Source organism: Solanum tuberosum, unplaced genomic scaffold (genome assembly GCF_000226075.1).
Source record: "Solanum tuberosum cultivar DM 1-3 516 R44 unplaced genomic scaffold, SolTub_3.0 scf00008, whole genome shotgun sequence".
In the NCBI taxonomy this organism is placed as follows: Eukaryota; Viridiplantae; Streptophyta; class Magnoliopsida; order Solanales; family Solanaceae; genus Solanum; species Solanum tuberosum.
In genome coordinates, this window is record NW_006238934.1 from 1,880,792 (window position 1) to 1,889,835 (window position 9,044).

Sequence of the window (9,044 nt, forward strand, 5' to 3'; positions counted from 1 at the left end):
GTTTAGCATTCCAACTTGCATACTCGTACATTCAATGTACTGATGCCAGTTGGTCTGCATCTTATTATGATGCAAATGCAGGTAACTAGGATCAGCATCCAACACGTTGTTGATCCAGTTGAGCACTCCAGAGTCAGTGGTGAGCCTCCTTGCATTCCGAAGGACTCTTTTATTTCGCTTTCCTAGTTTTCTTTATTAGGATGTTGTGGGGTCTGTCCCAACATTCATCTCAGTATTATAGAGGCTTCATGGACAGTCAGACAGTTAGTTTTGAGTCTCTCATCTATGTATTTGCAAATACTTTGTTTTGAGACATAAGTTGTCATTTTTGCTAAGATGTTATCATTTAAACTATTACTTGGGTTTATGTTGTTGAGTTAAGTCTTCCGCTGAGTTAAGTAAGCCAGGCCAAGGGTTTGCTTGGGGACATCAATGGCCTTCGAGTGCCGGCCACGTTCAGGGTATAGGCTCGGGGAGTGACACAACCTATCTTTTAGCATTTAGGAGCCATTTAAAAGGAATATAGCGATATTCTCAGTTTGCCTATCTTTGAACTTTTTTTGACATTTTTTTAATTACATTTTTCTATTTATTTGGACGATTTTTGACTAATTTTTGGGATGATTTTTGAAACTTTTTTTCCTATAATTTTAGATGTTTTTTGACTTTTTTTGGAGGGGGGATCAAGGCTAGTTTAGTTGGAAAAAGATTCTCTAAGCAGGAATTTAACAATAATAAGAAGATCTTCGCCATTTAATTTTTATTATATTTATTATAGTCAATATTTACTATTATTAATTTAATGATAGAATATTTAAAGAAATAATGAAAAAAATGATATTATTTTTTTGTCTAAAACGGAATCTTTAAATATCGGACAAAAAATTCAAACAACATTTCTAAGGGCTTCATGCTTTTAAGTTTTAATATAGTGTAGATAGATAGATAATATATTCTCTTATATAATAAGAGGGAGTTCTAAGTACTTACCCCGGCCATCGATCTAATATTTTTTTATCTATCTCGTCCGAATCGAGATCATCAAAAATGGCATAAAAGCCACCTGGATTTCATTCATTTGATCAATCTACTTCGTCTGAACCAAGTAGGCAACATGTCAACATGCATGTTTTGGCACTTCAAGGGCAGTATGATAATTTTTTAGTGGTTTCTTGTTCTAATTTGCTTGCCTTATTGTTTAGTTCTCTATGTATTCAAAAATTGTGGAAAAGGTATTATTCCCTCCGTTTAAAAAAGAATGGCCTCCTTTCCTTTTTAGTCTGTTTCAAAAAGAATGGCCCCTTTCCTTTTTGGTAACATTTTACTTTCAACTTTTCCACGTGGCATATTTAAGACCACAAGATTAAAAAGGCAATTTTGTACATTTGACATAACTTTAATTTAGGGCCACAAGATTCAAAAGTCTTCTTTATTTTCTTAAACTCCGTGCCAAGTCAAAACTAGGCCACTCTTTGTGAAACGGAGGGAGTATAAATTACGATGAATAACAACTTAAATGTTTTAAAGACATAAAAAAAATTGAACCTGGATTGACTCTCCAAATTTTAATTATATCACATTAATTGAAATAATAAAATAGCATATATTGAACCTGGATCCTACACATTGACTCCAAGGTTCAAGTGGTATTTTTCAAATTAAATTAACACGTATTTCCTTTTTCTTTTCAACTATTATCTACTGATACAAGGTAAACACACCTTAGTGCTTTTTCATAGGTCAGAACTAGTATTAGTTATATTTAATAACAAGACATGCATCCCAGTTAAGCTTTGACTTCCAAACCTCTAACCTCTTAGTGGCCTACCACATCATTCCCCTTTACCCTCCAAATAAATAATACTCCCTCCGTTCCATTTTATATGAATTAGTTTGACTTTACACATAGTTTAAGAAAGAATGACTTTCGAAATATCTGGTCTAAAACAAGTGATAGATATTTGTGTGACTATAAATTATTTCATTAAGAATAAAATAGACATTTTAAAATTAAATTGTTAGTTAATACAGAAATATGTCTTTTTTTTTTAAACGGACTAAAATGAAAAGTGAATCATATCAAGTACTATATATACCTTGAGAATGCTGTTGCTTCTTTGCTCATTATCAAACCTTAAATCTGATCAAAGATGGACAAGAAGATATTATTTTTGTTTTTCTTCTGTATTACTCTGCACTTAGCAGCAATTGTATCAGCTCAACTTCAAGTTGGTTTCTACAAAGCTAGATGTCCAACAGCAGAAACCATAGTTCGAGATACGGTGCGAACCCGGTTTTCTTCGGATCGTACCATTACAGCGGCATTGCTCCGAATGTATTTTCATGACTGCTTCGTGAGGGTGAGAAAAATTTATTACTATATTTTTTTGCTATCATTTGATAAATTTTGAAAGTTAAAAATGAATAGTACTTTTTTCAGGGTTGTGATGCATCGTTACTAATAGACTCCAAAAACACGAAGAATAAGAAGTCAGAAAAAGATGCAGGAGCAAATGGATCGGTAAGAGAATACGGGTTGATTGATCAAATAAAGAGTAAATTAGAAGCTACATGTCCTAATACAGTGTCCTGTGCGGACATCATTGCATTAGCTACTCGAGATGCAGTTGCATTAGCTGGAGGACTGAGCTACAGTATACCCACTGGCAGGCGCGATGGGCTAGTGTCTGACCCATTACAAGTGAACCTGCCAGGCCCTAGTATAACTGTGCCACAAGCAATTCAAACTTTTCAAAGCAAAGGATTTAATGTGAATGAAATGGTGACGCTATTAGGTGGCCACACAGTGGGAATTACACATTGTAGTTTTATTCAAGGGGATAGGCTATCGAGGGATGATGGAAGCATGGATAAGAAATTGTTTGGTAGTCTTAAAAAGACGTGTAGTGCTAATGGTGGCTCGCCAGTGTTCTTGGATCAAAGCACTTCATTAGTTGTTGATAACTCTTTTTACAAACAACTGAAATTGAAGAAAGGAATATTGAAGATTGATCAGTTACTTGAATCAGATAGATCAACTTCTAGGATTGTGACTAATTTTTCTTCTAATCCAAAAGTCTTCCAACAGGCTTTCGCGAATGCATTGATCAAGTTGGGTAACACTCAAGTTCTTGTGGGGAAATCAGGTGAAGTTAGAAAAATTGTAGAGCATTTAATCCTCCTCCCAAAATCACGAAGAGTCCTCCTCCTCCTCCTCCCAAAATCATTAAGAGTCCTCCTCCTCCTCCTCCCAAAATCATTAAGAGTCCTCCTCCTCCTCCTCCCAAAATCATTAAGAGTCCTCCTCCTCCTCCTCCCAAAATCATTAAGAGTCCTCCTCCTCCTCCTCCCAAGATCGCGAAGAGTCCTCCTCCTCCCATGATCACGAAGAGTCCTCCTCCTCCACCACCCAAAGTTTTCAGTCCTCCTCCACCGAAGGTTTCAATTTTTTCTCCTCCTCCTCCTCCTCCTTTTCCTCCACCACCACCATCACCATCCATGGTTTCAGTTTCTCCTCCTCCTCCTCCTCCAGTTCCCAGTAGTAATCCATTCCTCCCTGTGTTTGGCCCACAAGCTTAAGCTAGCTCCCGTTCCACCTTCAACTTTGCTCAATACTCTACCTCCAGTACCATTGTCAATTGTCGATGTACTATCCCCACAATTAACTTTGTGCATGTACGTTCTTAATTCATTATTTTGTAATTTGTTGTTGTTGTTGTATCTATCATTCGTATTCTTTTTGGTAATTCCTCCTTATTAGAGGAAAAAGAGTTAAATGTTTGTAAACATGAGAATTAACCTAATGTTATATGAACTTGTATCATTGAGTGAATGAATATCAAATTCTTATTTATATTTGTGTCATCATATGTGTAGATCAATTCACTACTTTTTGTTGGGCCTCTCTTGGTCAAGAGTTGTCACTTTGTAATATATATTTCAGTTTTTACTGTTGTCTTTGAATTATATATAAATATTTAGCAAATTTTTTCGATGAAGCAGTGTCACGTGACACCTTGGACCTTGGGCCTAAGTAGATCCGTCAATGTGCATAAACGATGCACTAAAGAAAAACAGAAATATATATGTAATGCAAGAACTATGTAATTACAAACACACAATAATTAATTGAAAAAGCTAAAAATATATGTAGTAAAAACATGGATATTGAGTTCAAAATCCAACTTAATATTTTGTTTAGATGCAAAGATGCAGTTTTAAGTTTATAATGCAGCTTAACTGGCTAGTTTACTACAACAAAAAGAAATTGAAATTAGCTACAAATTCATCGCTAATTTACTCGTAGCTAACAGAACTTTGTGATAATCCATTTCTAATCCGTCGTTAAATAGGTTTACCTATTGTTTAGCTACAGAACTGTTGCTAGTTCCTATATTCTTAGTAGTGATTTTCTTATATTGAAGGTCTTAATTCCTTTTCCTAAGAAGTAACATATTCATTCGTAACTTTCATCAAATGTTGTGTCTTGAAGAAATAAAACTCTGGTGAAGTTTTTGTTGGATCAATGTTATGAACCAACATCGGCCCAATTTTGAGGCCTATACGGATGACACACAATTAGTTATTGGGTTGAGAAGAACCAACAAAACTGGATAGTCTTTGCAAAGGCTGATTCGGGACCCAAGCCCAATTAACAACTAGCTAAAATGATAACGGATGAGAAAGAGCGGTTTATGTAAATTGTTGAGAAAAATGTCTAGTTCTCTCATCCCCTTTCTTTTAGTTGTGCTTCTCATCTCCTTTGTAGTTATCTTCTACAATACTACTCTTTTTTCGTTTCATGTTTCTATTGTAACTTCGAGTTTACTGAATATAATATTTGAATGTTTCTATTGTGATATTGGAGTTATTACAATCGACTTGTATGTTGGCCTTCACGATCCATTTTAATTTTTATTTTGTGTGTACATGTAAAACAAGTAACTATTGGTGATTAAGACTAGCATTTGTATTCTACTTGCTTGTGTGTTTCACTATTTTCGAGATTGAGATGAAGACTTGACAAATGCATTTTGGTACGAATTTGCAAACATTAGTTTTTTTTCCCATATACTTAAGTACACTTATTAATTACGATAATAATATACCTGGTGTATACGTATTTTATTTCTACTTTTAATAATTACGACAACAACGTGCCTGGTGTAGCGATACTATATCCGTACCTTCATAAATGTCACTACTCAACTTCTTTAAGACTTGGCAAATGTATTTTGATACGAATTTGTAGACATGATTTTTTTTTCATATACACAAGTACATTTGTTAATTATGACAACAACATATCTAGTGTACGAAGACTTTATTCTTACCTTAGTTGGGTGGAAATGTTATTTTCAATAAATTGTCGACTCAAGAAAAAACATGTTTCAATACATGTTTGTAGTTGGCAGCCGTTTCGCTAGAGAACTATATTAATTATTAAGATTACAAAGATTAAAGGATTGTGGATAGAAAGTTAGCTAAAATTTTGTGGGCATAAGAATTTTAATCCTATGGTGATATTTTTAAGATATATTGTTTCTCTATGTTAGTATTATCAATAAGCCCGTCTAGCTCAGTTGGTAGAGCGCAAGGCTCTTAACCTTGTGGTCGTGGGTTCGAGCCCCACAGTGGGCGTGTTTATATACTATTTTCTCTTTTAACTAAAAAATAGGATACAATATCTACATAAATTTTTAATATTTATTATTGTTATTAGTAGGACGGTTTGACTTATTGGTTACAGGTTTGTAGAGATGCTAAACTGTTATAGAACCATTAAGAAATTTGCTTATCGGTTATTGATTGTTATCGGTTCGGTTGTCGGTTTAACCGTTAAGATTTGACATAAAAATAAATTAATGAAAATTACTTAGAAACAAGGTGACAAATCGAATCAATCATGTACATGAGTTCACAAATTGCATCTTGCTCAAAAGTAAACACTTTTACATTGTAGAATAACCATGATTTTGAGATAGCCAGAAATAAAAGTAGGAAACTAAACTCTAAGGCAAGGACTTTATATACAAAATGGTATAAATATAATTATTTAATTTACTATCGGGTTATCGGTTAACCATTAAGAAAAAACTTCAAACTGTTAAGAATCGATAACCCGATAACAAAAAAAATTAAAACTGTTATTTGAACCGCTAAACCAATAACCCATTATTGATAGATTGATAACTTTTTTTCGATTCGGGTTATCGATTTCGATTCGATTTTGAACAGAAGTTTCATATACTTGCATTTCAATTCATTAGATTTTAAAAAAAAAAAGTTGTGCTGAGAAATTTTAATTTAATAATTATTTTACTTTTTGCATGTTATTGGCAAAAAATTGAAATGCAATCAAGATAAACATCCGTTAATGAAGCTACAATCTTGAGAAATGTTGATAATTATTTAGACTGGACTAATACTCTGTGATTTAAATAATATTTTAATATATACTTTACGATGTTGTATTGAAATAAATAATTATTTCACATAATAAATATGACATTGTAATGACAATGCAATCCTTATGTTCTAAGATGAAAATAATATATTACCTTGGACTGTACTGATATAAAAAAAAAAAACCAAGATGGTTGGGATAGTTTATCAAATATATTGATATCGATACTTTTTCGTTGTTGGAGCTTAGATTAAACTTAAGAGATGTACTTTTATGACATCTAACTTCGAAAAAGATCTTATTTTAACTTCTTCTTTTTTTGTATAAAATGAAATTTTCTTTTTGTACAAATATATTTGGAGTATATAGTAGCATTGGATCCCATAGAGTTCTAGCAAGACAACCCCATGTGTTGGTTAGTCCCAAAAAAAGTTAGAAATGTTTGGCTTTTGGGGAACGTGCATTGTGTTTGCTCACTGTTTTATTCAAATGAAAAAAGCCATTTGCCTTTTACTTAAAAAAAATCAATAATTAATTCTGGAAAAAAATGAAAATAAAGAACTGATAGATTATTTCCTTTTAAATAATCAATTATCGTGATTTATACCTCTTTACGTAGTTTTTTAAATATGTAATTAAATTCTATTTAAAAAATTTAAATATCATATATTAAAGTTTATGATCAAAATCTAAGACCTTAACTTTCGAAGTTCGAAAGATTTAATAAGATGGGAAAAGATGATCTTCAAAGTTTCAACTTATAATAATCCTTGAAATATATTTTTTAATGTAGGAAAAAATAATCTTGTTATCTTAAAAAAAAGTTAATAAAAATAAAAATAAACCACATCTAGTAGTGAGAATATATCAGGAGTTAAATATATATATATATTATATAATATAAAAATCGAGATCTTTAACCAAATCACGTCCCATACGCAATAATTCTTGCAATATATTACTCCCTCCGTTCATTTTATGTGGCACTATTTTCTTTTTGGTCAGTCCCAAAAAGAATGTCACATTTCCTTATATGATAGGTATTTAAAGGTACAATTCCTCTTTTATCCTTGTTGGTCCTACTTAATCTTAAAATAATACTCCAATATATTTATGAGGAGAGAGAAAAGTGAGTTTACTTTTTAAAAGGCAATTTGGTAAACATTTCAAAGTCTTCATTTATTTCTTAAACTCCGTGCCCGATCAAATATTGCCACATAAAATGGGACGGAGGGAGTAATTTGCATGGATGTTATCTTACGTTTAATCAAATCCATCTCACCCCTAGCCCCACACATCGACACTATTAAAAAATTATTATTTCTTATGTGATATTTTTCGCTGAAAAATGTTCATTAGTTATTTCTATACGCAGATATTTTGATTGAAGCAATAAGAAAAAAAATAGTAATTTTTCACTTAAAAGAATTAATAGGTTTTCTCGGATTTTATCGCAAGTCTATTTCCCATCATGTCTACAATCTTTCCATTATGAGCTAGTTCAGTGAAAAGTGGATGAGAAAATCATATTTTATAACAAAAATAATTACTCCCTCCGTTTCAAAAAGATTGGTCTGGTTTGACTTGGCACAAAGTTTAAGAAATTAAAGAAGACTTTTGAATCTTGTGGTCCTAAATTAAAGTTATGTCAAATGTACAAAATTGCCCTTAATCTTGTGGTCTTAAACATGCCACGTGGAAAACAAAAAGTAAAATGCTACCAAAAAAGGAAAGAGGTCATTTTTTTGAAACTGAACTAAAAAGGAAAGGAGGTCATTCTTTGTGAAACGGAGGGAGTATATATATTATCTTGTATAATTATGTCCCTTATTTTTATTGCACAATAATTCTAGGGCAAGGACCACTTTAATTGAACTGTTGCCATGCTATCAAGCTAGTTGCTTTCTTCTTTTATTGTTTTTTACTGGTTAAACATAGGGTGAAGATGAGAGATCGCAGTGGGTAGTGAGCAGTGGCGGAGTCAAAAATTTTAATAAAGGGGTTTTAAATCTAAAAAAATAGACATACGAAGTAGTTGAAGGGGGTTCGACATCTATTATATATACCTTAAAAAATTATTTTAACCATATATAAATTATATAATTTTCCGCCGAAGAAGATTCGGATGAACCTCTCATTGTAAGGTGGCTCTGCCACTGGTGGTGGGCAATGTCAATAAGTATTTTTTCATTCTTGATTAGAAAGTTCGGATGAGGAATGAAATCGCTCTTTAAAAAATATTTTATTCCTCAAATTAAATAAGACTTAATTAATTTTCACTAGAATTTGATTATTTGGTACCCAAAGCGAATAACAAATACCCGGGAAAACCAAGCAAAAGAAAAATAAAATGAAGAAGATAACATGAACTAGCAGCTTTGCCAAACAGATCCTTAAATTTGGTTTCATTCAAAATAATTATCACTCTTGAAATTTAATTCGCCAACTTTAATATTAAGAAAAAGAAAATAATAAACTATATACACCTTGTACTTGTGAAGTATTTTTTTTATATAAAAAAAAAAGTTTATAAACAACAGTTAAAATAGGACATTGGGAGTAATTGGACTTGCAATCCAATATTATTCCTTATATATATCAGAGTACATTTCTCAAAGATCATGATGGAGACTATATA

The 9,044-nt window shown here is 32.1% G+C and overlaps 1 non-coding gene and 1 pseudogene across 1 annotated transcript; both read left to right on the top strand.

Annotated features, from left to right (window-relative positions):
• Nucleotides 1-2,144: 2,144 nt before the first annotated feature.
• LOC102606351 (peroxidase 44-like) lies at nt 2,145-3,579 on the top strand (annotated as a pseudogene).
• A 1,988-nt stretch (nt 3,580-5,567) lies between these two features.
• Nucleotides 5,568-5,640, top strand: TRNAK-CUU (transfer RNA lysine (anticodon CUU)). Its single transcript has one exon. It is a non-coding gene; the product is annotated as a tRNA-Lys (tRNA).
• Nucleotides 5,641-9,044: the final 3,404 nt, after the last annotated feature.